Source organism: Leuciscus leuciscus (assembly GCF_965113295.1).
Source record: "Leuciscus leuciscus genome assembly, chromosome: 25".
NCBI classification, from domain to species: Eukaryota; Metazoa; Chordata; class Actinopteri; order Cypriniformes; family Leuciscidae; genus Leuciscus; species Leuciscus leuciscus.
The window spans coordinates 25094828-25120223 of NC_138724.1; the positions used below are offsets into that span (position 1 = coordinate 25094828).

The window sequence follows — 25396 nt, forward strand, 5'->3', positions numbered from 1 at the left end:
GCTCACAGACTGTCAACGCGGCACCTCTTTTATTTCGAAATCAACTCTATTTCTTTTCTGGCACATTGGCTTTAATATGATTTAAAGTGTAGCTGCAGGAGACGGCAGTATACTGAGGAAAAATACCATGCCAGCACTTACATAACATCACAGAAACACAAATCACTCGCTCTGCAGGAGAGGCTGAGTTGTACTCACGGGCTGTAAACGCTTCTCTGCTCTTTAGGACGGAGGCTGGTTCACAGGGAATCGCACAGAAGATGGAGACACGTTCTCTCCCGGGTCCACATTACCCTGTCTTAATGTCTCCTCAGTGGAAAATCCCACCACAGATGAAACTACAATGAGAAAAACAAAGCAGACGAGAATATTTCAGAACTAATGGCACAATAGCACATTTTATTGGATTGTACCCAAATTTGCCTCGGTGTCTTTGAATATATATTTAATTTATTAGCCGCGTTTGCTAAGCCAGCCATCACTATTGGTACTATTGCTCAAATTGAGGGTTTGGGATTTGAACTGGGTATTGAAATTTGAAACATATATCAACCTGCACCCTACAGACATGACTGATATCTCAAATTAAAGGTGTGTTATTATTACTTTCCAAAGTTATTGGACTTTGGCGTTTCTTCAACTATGGAAACTTTTTGTTACTGTGGACTTGCAGTCTTAAAACACTTTTCACACTCTTTGTTTACTAAGAATGTCCTATTAGTATTCTCCTGTGATGAACTGTCTTTTTTATTTTGTTCTAAAAATGTTAAAAATGTAATTTCACAATGGTGTTATTTCCACCAAATCTCAAATTACACATTAACAGCATATTAAACATGTTCAGCATTCAGTGCATGGTGGAAAAGCATTTTAAACATTTTTGGGAAACACTTTATTTTGATGATCCCTTTTTGAACATTATATTCACTACAAGTAACTTTGCAACTACATGTCAACTTATTCTAACCCTACCAGTCTACTAATACTCTACTAACACTCTAATGAGAGTTAGTAGAGACAAGTATGCAACATTACTTATAATCAACAGAATGGGTTAAAGGGACTATCAAAATAAAGTGAAACCCATTTTTGTAACAAAATGTTTGACTACTTTTCCTTTCTAAGGCTATTTCACAGCTATAGCATTTTAAATGCACAAAATTAAATTATGTTTTGGACAAAATTTCATCTTGATTGGAAATGATACACAATAAACATTCTGTTCACAAGATTTACATATAACATGTCATCTCCTACTTGTGAAAAAAAAATAAAAAAATGAATGGGGTGTAAGGGTGTGTTCACACTTGTAGTTCAGTTTGCTTGGTTTGTTTGGTCCAGACCCAAAACAACAACAACAACAAAAACATTTAATCCTGGTCAGATTAGCGTTCACATTGGCATTTTAACACCGAACCTAAAGATACTGAACTTAAAGACACAGGGATATGTTCACAGCCTGATTGGTCGGCTTTTATTACGTATATTTCAGTATGTCACAGCCTTAGCGACTACACATACCGCCCTAGCAACATGTTAAAACCCCTCTGAGCAACTTCACAACCACATAATAACCCAAAACAGCAGCCCTAATAAAGTCCCTAAAGAAATATTCCTTTATTAACACATCCACCCGTATATTTTAAATTGAACTACATTACATGGCTGCGGCAGTTTTGACCGTTCCTCAAGGTTTAACAGCACTCAGTATATTTTAAATGAGACCTGCAGTATTATAACTCATAACCCTTCGGTTTGATTGGCTCTGCTGTGAGCGTTCAGCGTTACTGATTGCCTCCGCCGGGAGGGTCTCTTTGTCTCCTCTTGGCCACACAATTAGAGTTTTCCCATCTCTGATTGGGCGCGAGGTGCGACCGCAGGGCGTAATACAGGATTCTCACACACGCTGCGAGACCACCCTTCGTTTTCAGAGCCAATTTCCCACTGCGACTTCATCTCCACCTGAATCCCACCAGCACACATCATCAAGGACACTTCCTGTATTACAGCATTGCACTGGGGGTATTTTTAATAGCCCTGAATGTGCAGAATTTATTGAACACGAAGGCTTGTTTATTACAAATTTTTAAGATATCATTATGTTCTCCACTGTGATTTAACTTCAAAAGACCGAAATGGAATATTCCACTAATGTATTTGCAATCTATACTTAGGCTCTCCCAAATGACAATTTAATGTGTTTTTTTTGTGTGAAAACAAAACGCCTATTTAGCTTCACAAGCAACCAGCACAAGCCTGGACCTGGAAATTCATATTAAGTTCAACAGGGCATCAATATCTCACCCTCAGCTGCTGAAAGTAAATCTCATAACACTGAGAAGTACAGCTTTCTTTTAGTAAACAAATAGCTGTTGGACAAAACACTGTCTAACACTAAAGTTAATAAAAATACATGCTGCTTAAAAACGGAAAACTGTGTTAGCAAGACTGCAGTCGCAGCCAAAATCATCTATAAAAATAGCCTGACTGGGTTTGAGAGAACAAAAGCAGGACCGGATTAACCATATGGGCATTTGGGCACATACCCACTGGCACCACGTTCAGAAGGGCATCATTGAAGGACAGAAAAATGAGAAATCGATGGATAAACGTTCAAACCACATGACATGCGGACAAAAAATATATATCATGGCCACGAATTAAGAGTTCGAATTCCCACGTTTTAGTCAATCATGGCCACGTTGAACTTATTCATTACCTCGTTTTGATTAAACAAAAACTAATTATTACAACGCGGCCACGATTTAGTAAAAAAAGGGAACAAATTCTTAGGGTACAAATTCTCAATGACAGGAATGCTTTTCCTTTGCGTTTTTTTCGTCAAAACAATCACGGATCCACGAAAACAACTAAAACGCTGTATTCTGCTGCCAGGCCAGTAGTTGGCGATGTTACTCTGTAAAGAAACGCAACGCACCTTTAAACTGAACACGTAATGAATGACGTCACCGTTTTCACAAATTCGCATTTTTTAGTTTACACAGAGACGATAACGGTATTGTTTTCAAAATCTTGCAAATTGTGTAAATGAACGGCCAAAACACATAAAATAATTTTCGTTTTCACGAACGGGCCTTAATTCGTGGCCACAATTTTCTAAAACGAGGGAATGAATTAAAGGAATGAATTCTTAATTTGTAGCCACTATATATCCCCCCCTCCCCCGCCATATCATGTGCGGGGCTATGTCTATGTTGATAGCATATTAGCACAGTTTGAGATAGTTCTCTTTTATAAAGGCCCGTTCACACCAACAATAATAACTATAAAGATAACTATATTAGCGTCCATACCATCAGACGATATCATTCTGTTTATTCTAAATGCGTATTTCTCTGTCACTTTAAATGCTCAAGCTTGTTACAACAGATTCTGATTGGCTGTCAATGGTTTTATCGTTCATCAGCTGGATAAAATCGTTCTGAAAGTGATTCCAATAATATCGTTTCTCTGTGCCGTTTTATTGTTATAGCTGTGGTGTGAACTTTGCTATTCTTTAATATTGTGAACAATTTTTAGAACTATATATTTTATCGTCATCTTTATAGTTATCGTCCTTGGTGTGAAGGACTTTAACTCTAGAAGATAGATTATTAGTTGAGATTAGTAGGGTCTTTTTCTCAAGATGATAGTCATACAGCACAGAAATTGAATTTTTTTTCCAAATCTAGTTATATTAAGATTAGCTATTTAGATAACCCAAATATATTTAGATTGGAAAACTATTATTTTTTTTCAAATCCATATTAGTGATTTTTGGCCATTTTTTAAATAAATATTTAAAAATATATCTCATTGCATAGTAGAAAACCTAAAATATTAAAAATATATATATTTTTTCTCTTTCAAGTGAAGACTAAAGTTGACTCTTTAAAAGAAGCATGAAAATTACAGCTCTGATTGGAGTCCAAAGAGAACAAAGGCTTTTGCTTTGCAATCAACCATTGGAGTCTGACAAAATAATTTATTTTTAAAGAAACAATTGTTCTTAAAGCCACAACAGAAAGATCCGGCCCAAAAATATCCTGCTCTCCATATCCTGGTGTGGAAATGAACCTGTGACCTGCAATAAGATCAAAGAAGCAATTACTGACTCATAAATTTACTTGTTTGCTGTGCCGAAAAGTCGAGTGGCATGCTAAGAGCCAAACCATGATCTCTGGATATTGGAAAAGCAATCAAACGGAAGTCTAATTAATGAGCTTTTGAGTTATTGCTCAACTTGACAAGAATCCTCACGGGAAAGGAGTTTAATCTAATGCTGAGATAAGTCATAAACATTCTTACAGAGAGAAGATGCTCTCTGATCAGTCGGCACAGAGACGATTAAACGCATCAGGATATCAGATGTTTTTGGAAATTAAAGCTCTTAAATTCTTCTTAGTCAGAATCCTGAATGCACGTGTGGCCCAATAACTTTTCGTGATGACAACCAAGAAGTCAAGATAGCTTTAGCTAGAGCAGATGTCAAGATTTTCTATGAATAACAACTTAAAGTGGCAACACTTTACAATAAGGTTCCATTTGTTAACATTAGTTACACTGCCCGGCCCCAAAAAAGTGACCGTTTGGATTTAAAGAGGCAAATGCTTAAGAGTCTATGATTGGATCATTATTGCAGTGATTATTATGTTTATATGTTTGGCAACAGTTCTTCTGACTCTAATTGATGGAGTGTGTAGCTTTTCATTTCATAAACAACCATGTAGGAAGACACATCATGGCCATATTCCAGGATGACAATGTCAAGATTCTTCAGGCTCAGATTGTGAAAGAATGGTTGTGAGGATCATGAAGAATCATTTTTACACATGAATCGTCTCCTCTGAGTCCAGATCTTAAACTCACTGAAAGTCTTTGGGATGTGCTGGAGGAGACTTTACAGAGCGCTGGACTCTTGCATTGTCAGTACAAGATCTTGACCAAAAATGTATGCACCTCTTGATGGAAATAAATGTTGTGATGTTATTTCATAATAATCACAGCAATAATGATCCAATCATAGACTCTTACGCGTTTGCCTATTTAAATCCAGACAGCGACTTTTTTTTCTATTTGTTTGGCTGGGCAGTGTATATTAGTTTACATGAACTAACAATGTAAAAAGCAGTTATAAATTGAATGCATTGTTGTACCTATTGTATCTGTTAATATTATTAAAGCTAACATGAACTAACATTGAACAGTTGTATTTCCATTTACTAAAGTTAACAAAGATGAATAAATACTGTAACAATTGTATTTCTCATTGTCAGTTAATCTTAGTTAATGCACGAACCAATGTTAACTAATGGAAACTTATGGTAAAGTAACTTCTGAAGAGTTGAAATATAATGCACGAGACGTTTGGATTCATTTTATGATGCTTATGAAAAGTCCTTCAGGGTTTGAAACTCGGGTGAGTAAATGACAACAAGAATATTAATTGCATGGTCCCTTTAAAAACACACAAACAGACACCCACCCACCCACTGTAAACACAACACATCCTCATTGATCTATTTGACTGGATCTCTTTTAATTACTTAACAGCATTACGAGCATTTCTGATCTCCCAGCTGTCCCGTGTGTCACGCACGGGGGAGAGTGATTACCCCACCCCACACCGACCGCCATTCAAAGGCCGCTGGAATCAAATGACACAATTGAGAGGTACGCCGCAATAATTCGGCTTTCCACTGCAAATGAGATCCTGTTAAAATACTGGGGAGAATTTAATTCCCCATCATTCCAGTTAATGGCCGCCGGCATTTTGTGGTAGGGCACATATGAGAATTACTCCATTCTTCTTCCGCAGTTACGGCCATCTATCAGTACCAGCATAATTATTCCCTGGGCGCCAGAAAGCTGACAGGCCTATTGCCTGTTCACTCTCCATACAATGGAGTCTAATCTTGCCAGTGAGATGTGTGGCAAGGCGAACCTCAGATTCTGGCACACATGAGTAGAATGGGGCGGGACTGGAGGCGGGGCTTACAGACAATCAGGGGATTGTTGATTAGACTGTCAGGCTATGTGGGTGGAAGCTTACTATTAAGAGTTCTCATTCATCTCAATGGTGTGTGCTCGGCTATCACCTGAGCTGTAAATGTTGCTAAAGGCCTTGATGTACTTCAAGCGAAATCGAAGAATGAACTGCTATGACCTCATTTCGAACAAAATCAGGCCAAAAGGAAGTTTGTTTGGAGCTCGTTTTGGGAGTTTCGAAACAGCTTGCCAAAGCGAACGTTCCGGAAAAGTTTGCTACGGCTGGAAAACACCTTTGTACTACCATTGGTTCGTGGCGATTACATAATAGGTAGGTGTGCGCAGAGGCTCCGCCTTCTTTCACGTGGACATTTTTATGTTAATTTCTCTTGTTTAGTCCGTCGAGATCAGACGTCCGCGGATAAAAAAAAAAAAATTAATAATTTGAAATGTTTCCTTTGCATCTAACTGTTTAAGTCCCATCCATCCATCAAACTACTGAAAACCATCAAACTTCAAGCTTTTAAAACTATTTCAATCTTAAATTCCTATTTCAAACTTTTTAAAAATTTCTGACTAGGCTTTCTCAAGCCAACATGAAAGATTGTCTACAAACTTTACTATTTATTTTATTACATTACATTATTTTATTTATTGCAAGCATTTTGAATGGCCAAAACAAGCAGAAGCAAGGTGCTGAAAACAGCCAGACAGGGATGAGATGATTAGGGCGGGGCTTAGCGCTGAAGCAGGGGCTGGTGGGCGGAGCTAAGAGTCAAGGAAGTGTGAGTAACAACTGCAGCGTGTCTGAAGGCAGAACTCGCTGGCCTCTTGCCCTCCTCCTCCAGGCAGAAACATTTCTATTCACAGCTGACTTCAACTCCCTCTGAACACCTGCCTTAGCGTGGCCGTGTTCAGGGGAAAAATGACATCCTCTACAGTTACCGAAAAACTCTGAAATCTTTCTCCTTGACAGGAGCCCTGCTGTGTTCTTTGCTCTCACGCTCGTCTGTTTGAAGTTCCACATTTTACATTCTCAAAGGGCATTTATTGTGTGTGACACCTTTCCAAAGATTCTGTCAAGATTCTCTGTCAGAGTATTTTACATGAAATACATTTCTATAAGACTTGATCAAACTCACCACTGCAATGACGCTGCTGATGAATCTATTAAAGAGAAGACAGATGATTCAGGAAGTCTGTTATCAAACATTAGTTTGCTTTCACATTAGAGCTATATGTGTGGAAGCCATTTCATCTTCAGAATTTGGTTGGTTTGGTTTTAATTGGGTGCAGTTCGGTTTTAACCCTTAAAAAGTATATGATGCCAAATCAGTAAATCAGTGGTTCAATCTATAGATTCTGAATGCGAGATTAGTTTTAGTGAATCAATTTGTTCAAGTTCAAACCGAAATGATTCACTGAATCTTCTCACACAAATCAGTGTGTGATATTTTGCCTTTTTTTAAATAGCAAAATATACAGTAAATGCTACGGTTCATTCTATATATTACATTTTTATTAGCGTAAATTTATCTGTTTGAATTTAACTACAAATTATGATCAGCTTAGCAAACTACAGTTTTAAAGCAGTTTCCTCAGCAGTGTCACGTTAATATCTTTATTTTTATTTTTATGGTGTTCAGATGAAAATACACAAAAAAATTTTTTCCATTCTTACAGAAATTATACTTCAGGTTTATTCCTGTACGGAAGTGATTTCTGGTCATTTCCATGTACCAAGAGTCTGATTTTGACCATATTAACTAATATAAATGGAACATGGAGTTCTGCTCTAGAGCTGAACACAATAGACACAGTGTTTCATGACGCTGTAGCGGTAAAGCAGCGGTAATGACTTCTAATGTGATGGAGACATGAATCGAAACCTCGCACTAGGCCACCCGAAACACGTCCTCAACAGCGGGCAGAGAAATAACCATTACTTGCAATCCAACCAGCAGTGATGAGTGATGATTGAATTTAGTTTGTTCTGGATGTTTTAATGTGTAAAGTATGTGATGTGTCACATTGGACTCAGTGTTGATGTTTATATCACTTATAGGCATTCAAGAGCTCAATTGGATCTATGTGCAACTGTAATAAAGCACATTTTTCTAATTGAAAACTGCTACAAATGTAGGAGACAGAAATAGTATGAGTGTATGTGTTTGTATATATATATATACTGTATATATATATAGCAAGAGAGACACCGACTTTCTATATACATATAGAAGTACATAAAACGTAAAAGAAAATACACATACACAGGTTTGCGAAAGCTGCGCTTTAAACTTTTGCTCTTGCACACTTGTAGGCATTTGCTGAGATTACTGAGAATTTCAGACAGGCAGGTACAATCAATTGTGCTTTCGTAAATCCAATTCACGGAATTCATTGAGTTCAAACTCACCCAGCTCTTTCCACACCATTTAAGGCAAATCTTATGGCTTTCTATCCATCAAATGCTCTATCAAAGCTTTCTCTAGCATTTAAACGGCATTATTCAACCAACAGCAACTAATCAAATACTCAGCTGGGCTTCCGCTTAAACTTGAGATGTTTTATCAAATCCGTAGACGTTTATCAATCCAGCCACCGACTGTCTCGGTTCATGAGACCTCAGGTCTAAAACTAGCTGTATTCAGGTAGAATATCACGACACCTAATGACAGACAAGAAGGATTGTACACAGAACCATACACAGTATTGTCCACAGAACTTGTGGCATAGAACATCAAAAGTACTTCAGTTTTTCAATGGCAACTGGCCTTGATGACTTATTCATTAAAGAAAACGACGGCATAAGAGATTGAAGCGACTGAATACCCAAAAAACTTTACAAAGTGCTTGTAATCTGATGACCTCAGATTCTGAATCTTCTCTACACTTCCAATGTGAATTACCCCCCCCCCCCCCCCGCCTTCAGGAGATGTCTGGATAACAAGATTTAAAGTGTGCAATCAGGGTGTGAGAAATCTTTTACTTCAAGCCATGGGGAAAAACGGGAAACAAACAGCAGATCTGTGCACAGTGTGTAGGACTGGTTATGGTTCACAGCATGTTGATGGAGCAAGTTTTATTTAACTGGACCAGCATGACAAATCTGTCCAGTCCAGTTCATTGTCCAGTCATACGGTTTTAATTCCTTTAGAGTGTGTGTGTTTAGGAGTGTGTATTGAGTCGTCATAAATCTGGTTGTGTAGACGACACAACCTTCACTGCTGACCGCAGATAAGCAGAACATTTGAGTTGAGGGGGATGAAACCAAGGCCCTGTTTACACCTGGTATTAAGATGCGTTTTGGTCAATTGGATCACAAGGTAGAGACATTCCCGTTTACACTTGGTGTTTTAATCCGTCTCTTTTGCCCACTTTCGACCACTTCTGTCCTGATTTCTTCGAGGGGAGGGTCTATGGGCAGGTAAATGTATGTTTTTTTTTCCAGATTTTTCTATCTAATGGACGAAATAAGCTTGCGCAATTTGCATATAAACGCACCAAAGACGACATAAAAACAAATGGAGAGCATCAGCTTTCATTTCAGCCGCAAATCCAGCCAAACGCTGTGAGTGTGTGTCTAAATCAGGAATGGAGAGAGAACATTGTGCTTGGTATGTTTTTCATCTTCAAACCAAACTCGGGTCTTTAACCGACAAACACTGTAAAAAATGTGGCTGCGATTTAGTTATAACAACTTAAAATTTGTTGAGAAAACTTCAATATCCAACTTAACTAAAGTTAACTAAACTTAATATTTTAAGTCAAGCATGAACACATACTTTTTAAAGTTGAAACAATGTTGGATTTTAAGTTGTGATAAATAATCGCAGCAATTTTTTTTACAGTGAAATCCCGTCTTAATAGCGCACTTCCCATAATGTTTACGCATTAGTTACGTAGGTGAAGAGTAGACAGTGTTTTGTGGCTGTTCGAACACATTCGACCACATGAGCGCAATCCGGTCGAATGCGTTTTCTACAACCTCTGGAAGTGGTCAAAAGTGGACAAGCTCAAAACGTTTTATACCCCGTTTACACCTGTATTTAGCGTCATCCACTTGTGATCCGATCGACCAAAGCGCATCTTAATACCAGGTGTAAACAGGGCATAAGATTCAAGGCCAACAGCTACTTCTGCTGGTCTAGGTGGTGGAGTCGTGAGTATGACGTGTAATTAAACTCAAGGTTCTGTGGGGTACGGACTGGATCAATTCCATTCCTAGAGCTTCCGAACAAATCTTTGGGGCGTTGACTGATGGGGCAGTGAACCCGAGGTTACCCCGTGAGTCAGTCCTAGAGCTACTCCTGTCCGATTTTAGGGGCAAATAGATTTAGACGTCCAATAGATTTCTTAGGCGCGCTGAAAGAACACCACAGACACAGTGTAATCACCATGGGAAAATCTCAGAGTAAAACTGGGAGCTGTGAAAAATGATACACCGGTGTTTTGCCAGATGAGAAGATCTATGTATCATCTTTTTACTCTTTTAATTCCTTTTATAACTGTTTTAATTTTGAAGTCTAGAATTCTCAGACAACTGAGTTAGTCCGATATAATCAGAACTGTAGAATTTTCAAAGGTTCAACTCAAGATTCATTTAAAACTTTTAGAGTTCCTAGACAGTGATGGATTAATACACATTCAGATTCACACTCACAGGAATGGCTTTCCAGAGCCTCAGATTGCCTGTGAACACACACACACACACACACAAATGAAATTCATCCCATCTCTGAATGATTAATAAGGCCAGAAGATATTTTATAACAAATGCAGCGATTCTGAGGACTGCCTTGTGCTCAGCAGCAGATGGCACGAGCTGCTGAAGGTTTTTAGCATGAATATGAACAATAAAAACGCTTAAAGAAGGACTTTAACTCCACTCGCCAGCAGAACGCACTGAGAGTACAGCAAAGTGGCTTTTTCCTCTTTCCTTCAGATGAATGAGCAGTTAGAATGAAACGACTCATTGAGCTAATCAAGAATGAGAGAGAAGAATGAGAGGAGAACGGAAGCCCCAAGAACCTCCTTCATCAAAGTCCAGTTTGCACCATGAGACCATGGAAATTAAGCTACTATTAGCCAAGCTCATACTGACTTTCTGAAAGAAAAAACAGCATCAGACCATTCCTAAAATAAAACCATATTATAATGTCATGTTTAATTAAATGAGTGTTTATAAAAATATGTATAATCTATACGCTTCATGATTGTCTATAGTTGATGCAGCTCTCCTAGTTGAAAATGAAATGGTAGTTGAGGACAGACTAACATAAATCTCATATTTCAAGCGATCATGATATGATTTGAATCTGTGTTTGAACAGAAGCTCAGAAGTGAATCGTCGCTGTATGAATACCCTTATCGATGCCCTGGAAGTGAAGACTGAGGATTGTGAGCCGTAAAGGGCCGGCAGCGCTGACAGCGGGCAAATAACGGCTCAGTCCAGCCATCACCCCCCGAGATAAGAGCTGCCATTCAGAGAGACTGACATACCAAAGAGTGCGAGTTCAGCCATTCTAGTGCCCTCAATCGCACAAAAGACTTCATTTATCATTCTTAACGCGCTTAACAACCTTCAGACCGGTGGATCAGGACGCTTCTGGAGGATGTTTCGCTAAGAACCACAGACAAACCTCATTAAAGTAGTGCAACTTAATTATTAAACATGCAAATATTTTTGGAAGTGGCATTGAAATGGCTAAAGCATCCAATTTAACCAAAAATAATACAATATAAAATCCTAATATTTATATAATAATGATAAGAACAATAATAATAATAGTTAGTTATAAAACATATACATTTTTAGATGTCATTTTTAATAATAATAATTATCATAATAATTATTATTCAAATTAAATCTAAAAATGATAATTTGATTTAAAATGTAATAATGTAATATAATAGAATATAATTATCATGAAAAAATTAAGTCGTTATAACGAGAAAACAGCTTTTGTTGTGTCGAGATCACGAGAAAGAAAAATAAAATAATCCATGGCCTCTTAGGGCTTCTGTAATAATATAATATAATATAATATAATATAATATAATATAATATAATATAATATAATATAATATAATATAATATAATATAATATAATATAATTGATATGATTGATATGATATGATATGATATGATATAATATAAAATAATATGATATGATATGATATAATATAATATAAAATAATATGATATGATATAATATAAAATAATATGATATGATATAATATAATATAATATAATATAATATAAAATAATATGATATGATATGATATAATATAAAATAATATGATATGATATATGATATAATATAATATAAAATAATATGATATGATATAATATAATATAATATAATACATTATAATATAATATAATAAAGACTTGTTTAATTTGAATTAGTTGGCATATCTATTATATATTTAATAGACTAACAAGCCTAAAAATCTGAAGCATCTGTGAGTTTGTGTTTGTAATAGTGTATATACAGGTAAGTGTTTTAAAAACTAATTCAGGGCCGTGCTTGATCTGAGACTCTCGTTTTGAGCTGAATGGTTGTAAGCCACAAAATAGCTCTAAAACACTTTTTAAATACGCTGTATGAACATGTACCAGCCACACACCGTGTTTTTCAAGCACACAGACAAACGAAGGGCTGAAGAGCCGAGAGAACAGCTGGGAAATGTTCTTTTTTTTCACCTAAATGTCCTTCAGAACACAGCGGCTTTCAACACAACCGCAGCAGGAAAGCGATTGCAGAGTCTGCGTCAAATCAGAACATCCATTCATCACAAGCCGCGATGCTGAACACCCCGCTCTGCTCTTAACGTCCAGAAAGACAGAGAGAAATGCAACCAACATCTCCACAATCACACACAAGAGCAGCGCCACACACACACCAGCGTGGGGCAGTCATGGCCTGATGGTTAGAGAGTCAGACTGGTAACCCGAAGGTTGTGGGTTCGATTCTCAATGCCGGCAGGAAATGACTGACCCAATTGCTTCCAGGGCACCACAGCAAAATGTCCACGGTTTGCAGTGTGTGTGTTCGCTACTCCTAATACAGTATGTGTGCACTAACTTAAATGCAGAGGACAAATTCTGAGTATGGGTTTCCATCAGGGCTTTATATTAACACCTGTAACAGTGGAGTGTAACGCAGTCACTCCTACAAGCCACTTTGGCAGGTTGAATTTGATATATAATACTGTATATACATTTTTCAATTGTATCCTTTTAAAAAGGTATCTGAAATAATAAACTAATGATGCATCATTTTTGATGCATACCGATACTAAAATATCTGAAACGCTTCCAATACTCATTTTCCGCAGAACAGATACACGAGACCAGCGATATCTCTCTCCGACAGCGAGTGGCACAAACCTGCCTCTCCTCACTCACTCGTTTCATTTGCTCCGGATGAATATTGTTGGCGTTACCGGGCTTGAATTTCAGAGTGGGATTACGCGTAATTTTACACATTCCCGCAGATTTTATGCTCACACCCAAAGTGTGCGCAAATAAAGCCGTCTCTCAATTCTCCATTGAGTTCATTTTCGCTGCTTATTGCGCTTAAACAGTCAAAAACACACAAAATAATGTCAAAATGCCGGTCTTGGCGAGTACTTGTGTAAACACAGTCATGTACACGTGTAATGTTTTAAGGGAACGTAAACAGTTGAGAAAGAAAACGCAAGTGTAACAGTATAATGGATCAGTGCGTCAGGTCTTAAAGTGACAGCAGCCTAATAAACCTGCTGGTAAATTAAGAGATAATATTAAAAACCTCTATAAGGCAGTTTTCCCCAAGGTATCGATGTCAAAATTGTGGCCAGTGAAAATGCTGAGTGGCTAGTAACTTTGGAAAACCAAATGTCAAGCCCTGGTTACCATACCACACTTTTCACTTCACTTTCACTTTCACAGAAGAATATTTAGATCTTCTGCCGTGTAACTGCTCATTACAAACAAATACATGTGTAAAAAAGCATCACCAAAATCATTTACTCACCCTCATGTTGTTTCAAACCTGTATGATGGAACACAAAAGGTGGATATTTGAAGATATCCTAGTCACTCTTTTTAATATAATTAAAGTGAACCGGAGCTGTCAATACTAAATAATCTACATAAAAGTATTCTATACAAATTGTACACAACATCTCAAGACTTCGGAAAGTAATACGAAGATTTAAGTCATGGAAAATCTTGAAATCTGCCCTGGCTCTCCTCGGCATGTTAATTAAAGAGAAGTAGCGAAGTCTGATTCGTAAATGAATCTTTTAAATGAATCATTTGATCCTGTTCACAAAAAACACATTAATGATTCGTTCATGAATCAAACCGAACAAGTCTTGAGTTCAACTCACTCAATGATCCACTCATGGGTTGATCGCTCAATGAAGGGGAAGATTATCAGAGAATAACAACTTAAATTATGGTCTGTCATCACACAAAGCTATCATATCACATCAGAAGACTTGAAATATAGCAAGCAAGACTGCTTTTATGGTGCTTTATAATATTATTTAATGTTGCTCCAAGATAGCCATGAACAGATTATTCTAGATTCTCCTTTCATGTTTAATGAAAAAAATAAAAAAAGAACACAGGTTTGTAACAACATGAGTGTAAGTAAATAACAATTCTAATTGCATTTGTTTTAACTCATTCTGTCACCTCAGTCACTCAATAAACATGAAAATCAATGGAATTGTCAACCGCAGCACAAACTATTGAGTGGATTCAGGTGGTGTCTCACTATCCGCCTCAAAACAACTAGACGTTGGTCTGTTCTCGTCTGTCACACTCACTGACGAAGAATGGACGACTAAACGACAACAAATGAAGAGTTCAGATGCAAAAGCCTCTAAGTGCCATCTGAAATTTTCTTCTAGAGTGATCATTTTTATCAAGCTCGTATATTTAAGTTCAATAATTTCACTTAAATGGCAATGCAAATGACCTATTAATTGTCATTTAAGTTAAATTACTTAACTGAAATATACAAGCTTTATACAAATTATCATTCTAGAAGAAAATTTCAGATGGCACTTAGAGGCTTTTGCATCTGAACTCTTCAAATATCATAATGCAACATATTATTATGGAAATGTGGTGGCTTGTCATTTTTAAGAACTGTCGGGACAAACAGTAGAATTTATTTTTGCCTTTCTGCGCATCAATAACACTGAACAAGATGTTATCTGTAATGAATTCCCCTGATGGGACATTATCTTCCTTAATTACAGCAAACAGAACCTGTTCGTCAACAGAGGAGCATGTTTTCCTTTTCCTACAACGGAAATGAGCAGCGAATCTCCAACAGTAGAGCTCTATTTATGGACTAAACATCATTTCTGTCCTCAAAATAATTCGTCCCAGTTGAATCAGTGGAGGTCAAGTATGTATCAAGTGCGTTTGTGTAAAATAATCACATCCATCATTCATTTTCTGTCCTCTAAATGTGGTGGGTGGATCTAAATCAAGCCCCCAGGCCGTGGAAAGCTCTCAGGACCAAACGCCACAGATCCTGGTCATTTCCATAAGCCTGATATCCAAAATTAGATTTCACGGGCCAAGGTCAGTTATGTTAATACATCAGCGACTGATGGAGGAACATTTTAAAAAGACCATCAGCATACGTGTCTTGTACACGTGTTTCCTTTTTTCGAAATGCGCAGGAGTTTTTGTTTATTCTGATCAGCAAATCCCAGTGTATCAGACAGCGGAGTGTAATCTGCGCATCATGAAGTCAGCAGTCGTGTTTGACCTTCATACACACTCTGAGCATCAATTATCCAGGCTGCTATTGATTTTTCTGCTGCGCTGCTCTGCTCTCTAATGCTGTCAGGAGCGTCTGAAGAAATCATCGGCTCCACGCTCAGCAAACGGCCTCAGTTCTTCACCGAATTATCACTAAACCAACAGAATTAGACCTGTTCATACTCCATTGATCATATTCAATTAAGATTATTATAAACCCTACAGATTTCAACAGACACTTAATATAATCAATAAGTATAATTAAAATTCGTAGAAAATAGAAGAACTCAACAAAAATGGGCCTTCTAATACTTAATTGATCATATTTAATTAAAATTATAATATAAACCCTACAGATTTCAGTGGAATTACACTTAAATATAATCAATAAGTATAACTGAATTCCTTAGAAAATATGCAGACTTAAACAGGAATTGACTTAGTCATACTTAACTGATCATATTTAATTAAAATTATTATAAAATCTACAGATTTCAACAGAATTAGACTTTAAGACAATTAAATACTGTATAGTTATAGCTCTTGGAAAATAGTCAGTAATTAAAATTATTATAAAACCTACATATTTCATAAGATTTAGACTTTAAAAATAATCAATAAGTATGAATAAAATTCTTAAAAAATATAAGAACTCAACAAAAAAGGGCCTAAATATACTTAATGGATCATATTTAATTAAAATTATTATGAACCTCACAGATTTTAACAGAATTAGACTTCAAATATAATCAATAAGTATAATTAATATTATTAGAAAAGATACAGAACTGATCATATATAATTTAAATTATTATAACATCTACAGGTTTCAACAGAATTAGACTTTGAACATAATCAATAAAGTATATATTTTTATCATTTTAATTATTGTAAAATAGTCAGAATTCAACAAAAATGTCCTTAATCATACTTAATTTTGAATAAAATCATTATAAAACCTACATATTTCAAGATAATTAGACTTTAAATATAAAAAGCCAAGTATGAATAGATTTCACATTCTTGAAAATATACAGAATTCAACAACAATGTATTCATATTTTTTTATTTTTTATTACTATAATTTCACTATATCATAATTGACCATATTTCATTAAAATTATGAAGATTTTAACTGTAAATATAATCAATCAAGTATAGTTAAAATTCTTAGAAAATATACAGAATTCAACAATCATACTTCACTGGTTAGATTTGTTGTATGTAAAATGTTAAATCTTGGTTTGAAATAAGGACTTTGTGACATCTTCCGATAAATTTCAGAGGATGAGAAAGTTATTACATTCTGATGAAAGAAAATGACAAAGATAAACATTCTTTCCTCTGGAAAAACACGCACCAATGATGTACATTAAAGTAAACGGGGTCAGTTTTGATTTCACATATAACATATAATCGTCTGTCTCCAACATACTTCTTTTACTCCATTATTGGGTTTTGAATGTGTTAAGGAGACAGAATGTTTACCCAGCAGGCAGTGCAGCCCATAAAAATCACTTTATATTCCTTAGAGCCCATTGTTTTGAAGGTAGACATGCTGTTGTGTGTTCACGCTCTAGAGGTTTATATTTATCTCAATATTTCATGTTTCTCTCTGCATGGAAGCCACCATTTTAAACCAGCGTCTTCTATATGACTCTGCAGACGCATGTAAGCAAGAAATGCCTGCCTGCTGTCTAAAATGTCTTCTGTTTGCGGTGTAAACAGCTCTGCTGTCAGGTAAACATTTCAAGCTCTGCCATGAAGACAGCTGAAAAACATTTCCGACCATCAGAAGAGCCAAATCTCTTGTTTCGTCTCATTTCCTCTCACCTCGTCTCATCTCGGGACAGTTTTCTTCCATGTTACTGGCCTCGCAAAAAGCACAATGCAGTATTGTAGTGCAGTGATGCTACTTTGATGTATACTATGGTATTTACATATTACTCATAGGCACTTTAAAGAAAACCATTGTATATACATAACACGTACTTGAGAGAGCCATTTTTTTTTCTTCCTAAAAAGCAATTTCACAAATAAATTTGTCAATGAGGATATGTGTGTGTACTTCCTGGAGCATTTTCATTAGCGCACTGTGAGATTTAACAGCCAATAGACTGCCCTCTGTCTCTCTGCTGTTGCCGTGGAAACCAGGGGAGAACATGAGGGGGGTACATGGGAAATGAATTTATATCTCTCAGCTCTAGGATCACTAACTGATCTGCTGCTCAGATCGGAATTAAACTCACACTAGGCATAAAGAGTGCAGCGGATCAGAGAGAGAGATGAGAAAGAAATGAGACAATCCTATATGTTGAGCAAAAGCACTTAATTTTATGCATATTCCATCTTGCTCATAGGCAAGACAAATCCCAAATGATACGTCTTTAATATCTCAATTGTTTCTCCTAGAGAGCGATGACATTAAATGGAGTGCAAATGGAGGCTCAAGTCTCCTGATTATTCTTCTAGTGTTCTCGGATGTCTCCTTCAGCTTTGCCAAGATACTGATCTCTGCAATTGAAAGTCAATGATTTTAATATGAACATTTCTCGAATTCTTCCAAGATCAAATTATTGGTAAATTATTCAAAACTTTGCTCGCTGGCTGTTTGTGCTTCAGACATGAATGATGTCTCAAATTGTTTGGCTTGTTGTGTGCTATGGCTTTCCTAAGCAAACAAACTTACAATTTTTGTCTGACAGAGAATAAAAAATAAAAAAAAAGTTTAATCTATGATAGAGATGGCCAGAAACATCCTAGAAACCACAGCAGCATAAAATGACACAGAACAATTTAGCAACAGAATTGTAGCGCCCTAGCAACCACTCAGAGCACCTTAGCAACTGTTAGAGAAGCACACTAAAAAAAAAACTCAGAACACCTTAACAATGGAATTGTAGCACCCTAGCAACCACTTAGATTACCGTAGCAACTGTAGAGAAGCACACTAACAACCCCTCAGAACACTTTTGCAATAGAATTGTATCACCCTAGCAACCACTTAGAGTACCTTATCAACTGTAGAGAAGCACACTAACAACCCCTCAGAACACATGGAATAGTAACACCTTAGCAACTGTAAAGAAGCATGCTAGCAACCACTCAGAACACTTAACAATGGATTTGTAACACCCTAGCAACCACTCAGAGCACCTTAGCAACTGTAGAGAAGCACACTAACAACCCCTCAGAACACTTTAGCAATAGAATTGTATCACCCTAGCAACCACTAAGAGTACCTTATCAACTGTAGAGAAGCACACTAACAACCCCTCAGAACACCTTAACAATGGAATTGTAGCACCCTAGCAACCACTCAGAGCACCTTAGCAACTGTAGAGAAGCACTCCAAAAACCACTCAGAACACAATGGAATAGTAACACCTTAGCAACTGTAAAGAAGCATGCTAGCAACCACTCAGAACACTTAACAATCGATTTGTAACAACCTAGCAACCACTCAGAGCACCTTAGCAACCATATATCAAAGATTCAGAACACTTTAGCGATGGAATAGTAACACCATGGCACCTTAGCAACTGTATAGCAGTACAAAAACCATTCAGAACATTTTAGCAACAGAATAGCAATGCCATAGCAATGCCTTGGTAACCACCCAGAACACAGTAGCAACCTTATAGTACCTTTCAATGGAATAGCAATTCCATTGTATACAATGGAATATATAATGTAATATATATACACACACACTATATATTTAGTGTGTGATTTAGATGAGATTCATCGATTCGACAGCACTAGTAAAATCCAACGCATTCTCATCCTTGGGCGTCATAATACTGACGCTTTTGACATTTCGTCTACATCGAACGCACATGGCACCCTTTAGCGTCAATATGAGACGCACAGAGCTTTGTTCGGTTATGGGTAGGTTTAGGTGTAGTGTAGGGATAGGGTTAGACCGCTAGGAGGCGCCTTCTGGCCCATTTCTATCTGCGTCTCATATTGACGCTAAAGGGTGCCATGTGCGTTCGATGTAGACGAAATGTCAAAAGCGTCAATATATGACGCCTTGGGATGAGAACGGGCTGTAAAATCATATTTAATTTTTGCCCCAAAAACCCTAAAATTTTAAAGGAGAAACATCTGAGAGCTACTGAAATAAAATGTAGCTGAACATTTGAGGATCTTCTGCCCAGCAGTGAAGCTGCAGAGAACATCAGGGTGTGTCAGAAAGCATTCATCACTCAACTGGGCTTGAGGAACCAGTAAACCACTCGGCCTCATGATCCGAGGATGCACTTTACCAGATACATCCGCTCTAATTCTATTGGTATTCATGTGCTGGACACACAGGATGAAGAAAACCATATAAACTCGGGGATGATTGCAGCGGATCAATGTAGAACAAGATCATTATCGCCGTATTCAACAACCTTGAGAGCCACAACACCGTGGCGCACTAAAGCAATCCTTGTAAATTGTTAATGCTTCCAACCTCTATAATACACAAACAGCTAAATGACATCAGAGATGTTGGAAAGGAAACACAGAAGATCATTCCGGTGGAAGCATGAGGATGTGTGTGCACGCAAGAAGACTTAAGTCTTGCTCTTTCCTGTGAGGTCGTGTCTCATACACACCAATTACCCGTGGTGCCCACACTCTGAGCTTTCTATTCAGATGGGCTTGGTATTAATCACCAAACTAACAAATCTACTCCCACCCTTTCAGCTTCGACGCCCCCTCTTAAAGACACAGCGCACCAACGGCAACAGCTCCACATCTGTGCTTAACTGAGCTCATTTAATTCCACCAATCACGGCGCTAATGATAACAGTTGTTGACAATGCTTCCGGCACCTTAACTTCACCTTTAATGCGTCATAATTAATAGAATCCCCAACATTCCTGACAGCAAGAAAATCTGCGACTGCCTCTCAGGGATGATATAAACGTGTGAACACTGTGGAAGTGATGAAGTAATTGTTTGCCAGTTCTCGAAACTATAGTGTTAATCTCAACAAAAATGTGTTTTTTATTTATTTTTTTATAACAAAGGCAAGATGAAAAAATGTGCATCACTATGATAAATAAATGATTTTAATTAAAAATACCAGTGATGAAAATATGAGACAAGAAAATAAGCCACTATATATATATATATATAGGCTTTTGATTTTATGGTTTAGAGTTTAATATTAAGGGTTTAGTCCTCAGGGTTTGGGTTATATGATTTATAGTTTAGGATTTACATTGTTATTTAGTAGATGCTTTTATCCAAAGTGACTTACAAATGAAGAACATTGCAAGCAGAGCCAACAGTACCACAATTTTAGGATTTCGTTAAAGATTATGGCTTTATGGATTTAGTCTTCATTTATAGGCTTTGGAGTTATAAGGGTTTAGGATCGCGGTTTAGATTTAAGATGTTAAGTTTTGGAATTAGCTTTAGTTTTAAGGGTTTATGTTGAAGGCTTTGTAGTTTCAGTTTCAGGATGCTGAAGTTTAGAGTTAAGGATTAAGCGTTTAAAATTAAGTAGCTATGGGTTTAGGATTAGATTTTGTCTTCAGGATTTAGGTTGTACGCCTTAAGTGTTATATATATATATATATATAATATAGTAATTTATAATAAAGTATTTTTGGTCAATGAGAAAAAAATATTCCAATTAATAAAATGTCATTTAATATATCCTTTAATATATCCCCCCCCCCCCCCCCCCAAAAAATACTACACCCTAAACTTCTAAATCTAAATCCTCTGAAGTTTTAAACGCCATAAGAATTAAACCTACATCCTACACCTGTAAAACACTTAAGGCGTACAACCTAAATCCTGAAGACAAAATCTAATCCTAAACCCATAGCTACTTAATTTTAAACGCTTAATCCTTAACTCTAAACTTCAGCATCCTGAAACTGAAACTCCAAAGCCTTCAACATAAACCCTTAAAACTAAAGCTAATTCTAAAACTTAACATCTTAAATCTAAACCGCGATCCTAAACCCTTAACTCCAAAGCCTATAAATGAAGACTAAATCCATAAAGCCATAATCTTTAACGAAATCCTAAAATTGTGGTACTGTTGGCTCTGCTTGCAATGTTCTTCATTTGTAAGTCACTTTGGATAAAAGCATCTACTAAATAAAAATGTAAATCCTAAACTATAAATCATATAACCCAAACCCTGAGGACTAAACCCTTAATATTAAACTCTAAACCATAAAATCCAAAGCCTTCAAATGGGAAAAACCCAGTTAGATGAAATCCAAATCCTGAACTCTTTAACTCTATGGGTACGTTTACACGACAACGATATGTTTAAAACGGAGAAGTTTTTCCTTTGAGTTTTCCGTGTACAGACGACAGCATTGTCACAACGATCCCCATTCACACGAATCCGCGAAAACGACTAAAAACCCTGTATTCTGCTGCCAGGCCATTAGATGGCGATGAAACACTATAGACTGAACACGTAATACGCATGTGCATGACGTCATCGTCTTCAGAGATTCGTGTATTTTGTTGTTTACACGGAAACACTTGCACTTTGAAAACCCTTTTTCAGAGGTTTGCGTTTTCAGGCATCCAAAACGCCGTTGTCGTGTAAATGAAAAATGTTTTACGTTTTTAGTTGAAAACGTTGTCGTGTAAACAGCACCGTAATCCTAAAAACAACATTTAAATCCTAAAACTTAAAACACAAACCCTTAAGCCTGGTTCACACGGCAGGATAATTAGGCCGATTTTAGCCCCGATTCACTCCTTCCGACAATCTTAAGGATGCTCCGATTATCGTAAAATAATCTGATCAGATATTCCTGCCGTGTGTGGTGTGTTAAGACTGCTCTTGTCTGCTCGGAAGGACGTCGGGACCGCTCCGATCTCAAATCGGGGATATCCAACATGTTGGATTTATTTGGCCCGATTTCTCCTCGTGTGTGGTGTCCCCCGTGCTCGGCGATGCTCGCAGCCTGTGGACTGTGGAGTGTAGCCAATCAGAAAGCGAGGTGACGAGGCGGCGAGGATGCACCGGGAAACATAATCAAAACAGTCGGCGGCATCGCGCACCAGAAAGTCCGGTGGACGTCGGAGATCATCGCCTTTTCTTCTGATAACGTTTTTTTCCGGTTAAAAACAAACTACAAACTATTGCCACTGCATCCTCTTCGTCCGCCATGATTGTTTACTCTGAAGTCACGTTTGATCTCGAGGTATTTTGCGAGATTTCCCGTCTGACCTGAGAATGCTTGGGAGTCAAATCGGTTCGTGTGTGATGTGTTGATTTTGCCGTATGGCTGCGCACCACACACTGTACGACCAAAACTGTTAGACCTGTGATTTTTTATCCCCGTGTGTGGGGTCTCTCAGGTTTGGAAAATCGGCCGACAATTTTAAAATCGGCCGACAATTTTAAAATCGTCCCGTGTGAACCAGGCTTTAGTAACTTAGTTTGAGTTTTAAACTAAAACTAATGTCTTAACTCTAAACCTCAATCCTAAACCTTGAAGACCAAATCTAATCATTTACTGTAAATCTAAATGTATATCCTGACTCTAACCCTTAACTATAATTGTTTCACACTACACTCCATAGCATATAAATGGAAAAAAAACTTTAGACTAAATCCAAATCCTGAACTCATTTGGCATAATGGAAAATGCATGTTTGAGCTGTCTGAACTGAAAGCAACTTGCACCGGCATATCTTAAAATACATCAGTGGCATTGTTTTGTCTCAAGATGCACACCAGTAATGTTTAATCTAAGACTAGTCTGTGAAACCAGGCCTTTAAGTCCTAAACACAATGTTAAAATCCTAACACTTGAACATAAACCCTTAAAACTAATGTAATCTCTTAACTCTAAACTTCAATCCTAAACCTTTAACTCCAAAGTCTACAATCATTGAGGTTTAGTTAAAATTAAATTATTTACGTTTTTGTTGTTGTTGTTGTTTAATCTAACCTTAAACTCTAAAACGAATCCTAAAATTGTGGTATTGTTGGCTCTTGTATGAGATTCTGCTTGCGATGTTTGTTATTTTCAGTCACTTTCGATAACAGCATCTACCAAACGGCAAAATGTAAATCCCAAACTATAAAGTCTACAACCTAAACCTTAAAGACTAAATCTAATCCTAAACTCTTAGCTCCTTAACCCTAAACCATAAAGTCTAAAGCCTACGACATAAACTCAAAATGTCAACCCTAAATCCACATTGTCATTCTTAAGAGTCCACTAGATCAGATCCGCTAGACACAGGCACGAAGCCAATGACATCGAGACCTCAGTCAGACGTGGACGCGATCCCTCAGAATGAAACATAGACTCATTACGGGCCCGAAGAAAGACATTCACAGGCCGTCATCTGAATGTTTCACTGGCGTCTCGCGCTCCCTTCAGTTCCATTGCATCATTTGATCTGTCATGACACTCAGCGATCCCTCGGGAGCGTGTGTGTGACGGCACATCATGGTGAAACACACCCGCTGGAACCCCCCGAGTGCAGGGCCGGCCCGCTGCGGGGACTGTCTACATTAATATTTGATGGCCTGCTCTGTCCCCTGGCAGCTTTCTGACTTTAATTAAGAGCCAGTATGGTCACTAATCTCTGTTTACGCAACACAAAGTCAACCTGAAGAGAGCTGTCAACATCCCAGCAGACCTTCAGAGCCAAACACACGCCCCGATGAGACCAGAAGAGCAGAGCTATACGACGACACACACAGAGACGGGAGAAAGACAGAAGCAGATCGGAGGAAATTGAAGTTGCGCATTTTTCCTCGATTCAGTCAAGTTTCCGTCAAGTCCTGCTTCTTTTCCAATAAGAGCTTTTGGGAGGAAATTAAATCTCTGCAGGACATTATGAGAGACGAACAGTGACTCACATCGACCAATCACTGACTCTCCTTTAATAATAAATGAATAGTAATTAGCTTTGGAATTACATTCTTTAAAAGACAACATGATGTTATTGTCATCTACTAAATTGACTATGGTATTATTAGCTAAAGTCATTTCAGAGGTGGAGAAAGTTATTACATTTTGATTGTGAAAGATTATGAAAAACATAATTTTTCTTTAGTATTAAGTACTAATGGATCATGCACAAAAGACCAGGGACATTTATTAACACAATAATGTGGCTGATTTTCATATCATGTTTCTTTTATTAGAAATCGTTGTTTATTCCACTCATATACGCTGTTCTAGTTCATTACTGGAGGAAAACAAAACATATATTTTTAATTAATCAACTTCTTTAATGAACTGTTGTATAAAAAATAAAAACTGATATTCAAAACAGCACTTTCTGATTTTAAATGAAATTAAGTTACAAACTATATTTGAAACTAAATTCACAGAGCCAAAAATCACATCCATCTAAAGATTCAAACACACATTAAAATGTGACTGATTGCCCAAGAATCAAACAAGTCTTGACATGTTTTAAGCCTTATGTACACTTGCTATCTAAGACTAATTTTGGGAGTCACAAGATCATAAGATTTACTTAAGAGTGCGATATGATCACCAACATCCAAATAATCCATCTTTAAATGAATTTCAGACTCTGTTGATGTTCTTTTGGGTCAGAAAGTCCTAGTGTCTTTTGCTATGACAACCATCTAATGAAGAACCAATAGGAGCACAGAAATTA

At 37.2% G+C, this 25396-nt stretch overlaps 1 protein-coding gene across 1 annotated transcript in view; it reads right to left on the reverse strand.

Annotated features, from left to right (window-relative positions):
• The window catches only part of lingo1a (leucine rich repeat and Ig domain containing 1a), a 90867-nt gene that overhangs the window by 36839 nt on the left and 28632 nt on the right, over positions 1 to 25396 (reverse strand). The window contains exon 5 of the mRNA XM_082160094.1: positions 199 to 338. The gene's annotated coding sequence lies outside the window, so the exon portion shown is untranslated. The remainder of the gene's footprint in view (positions 1 to 198; positions 339 to 25396) is intronic.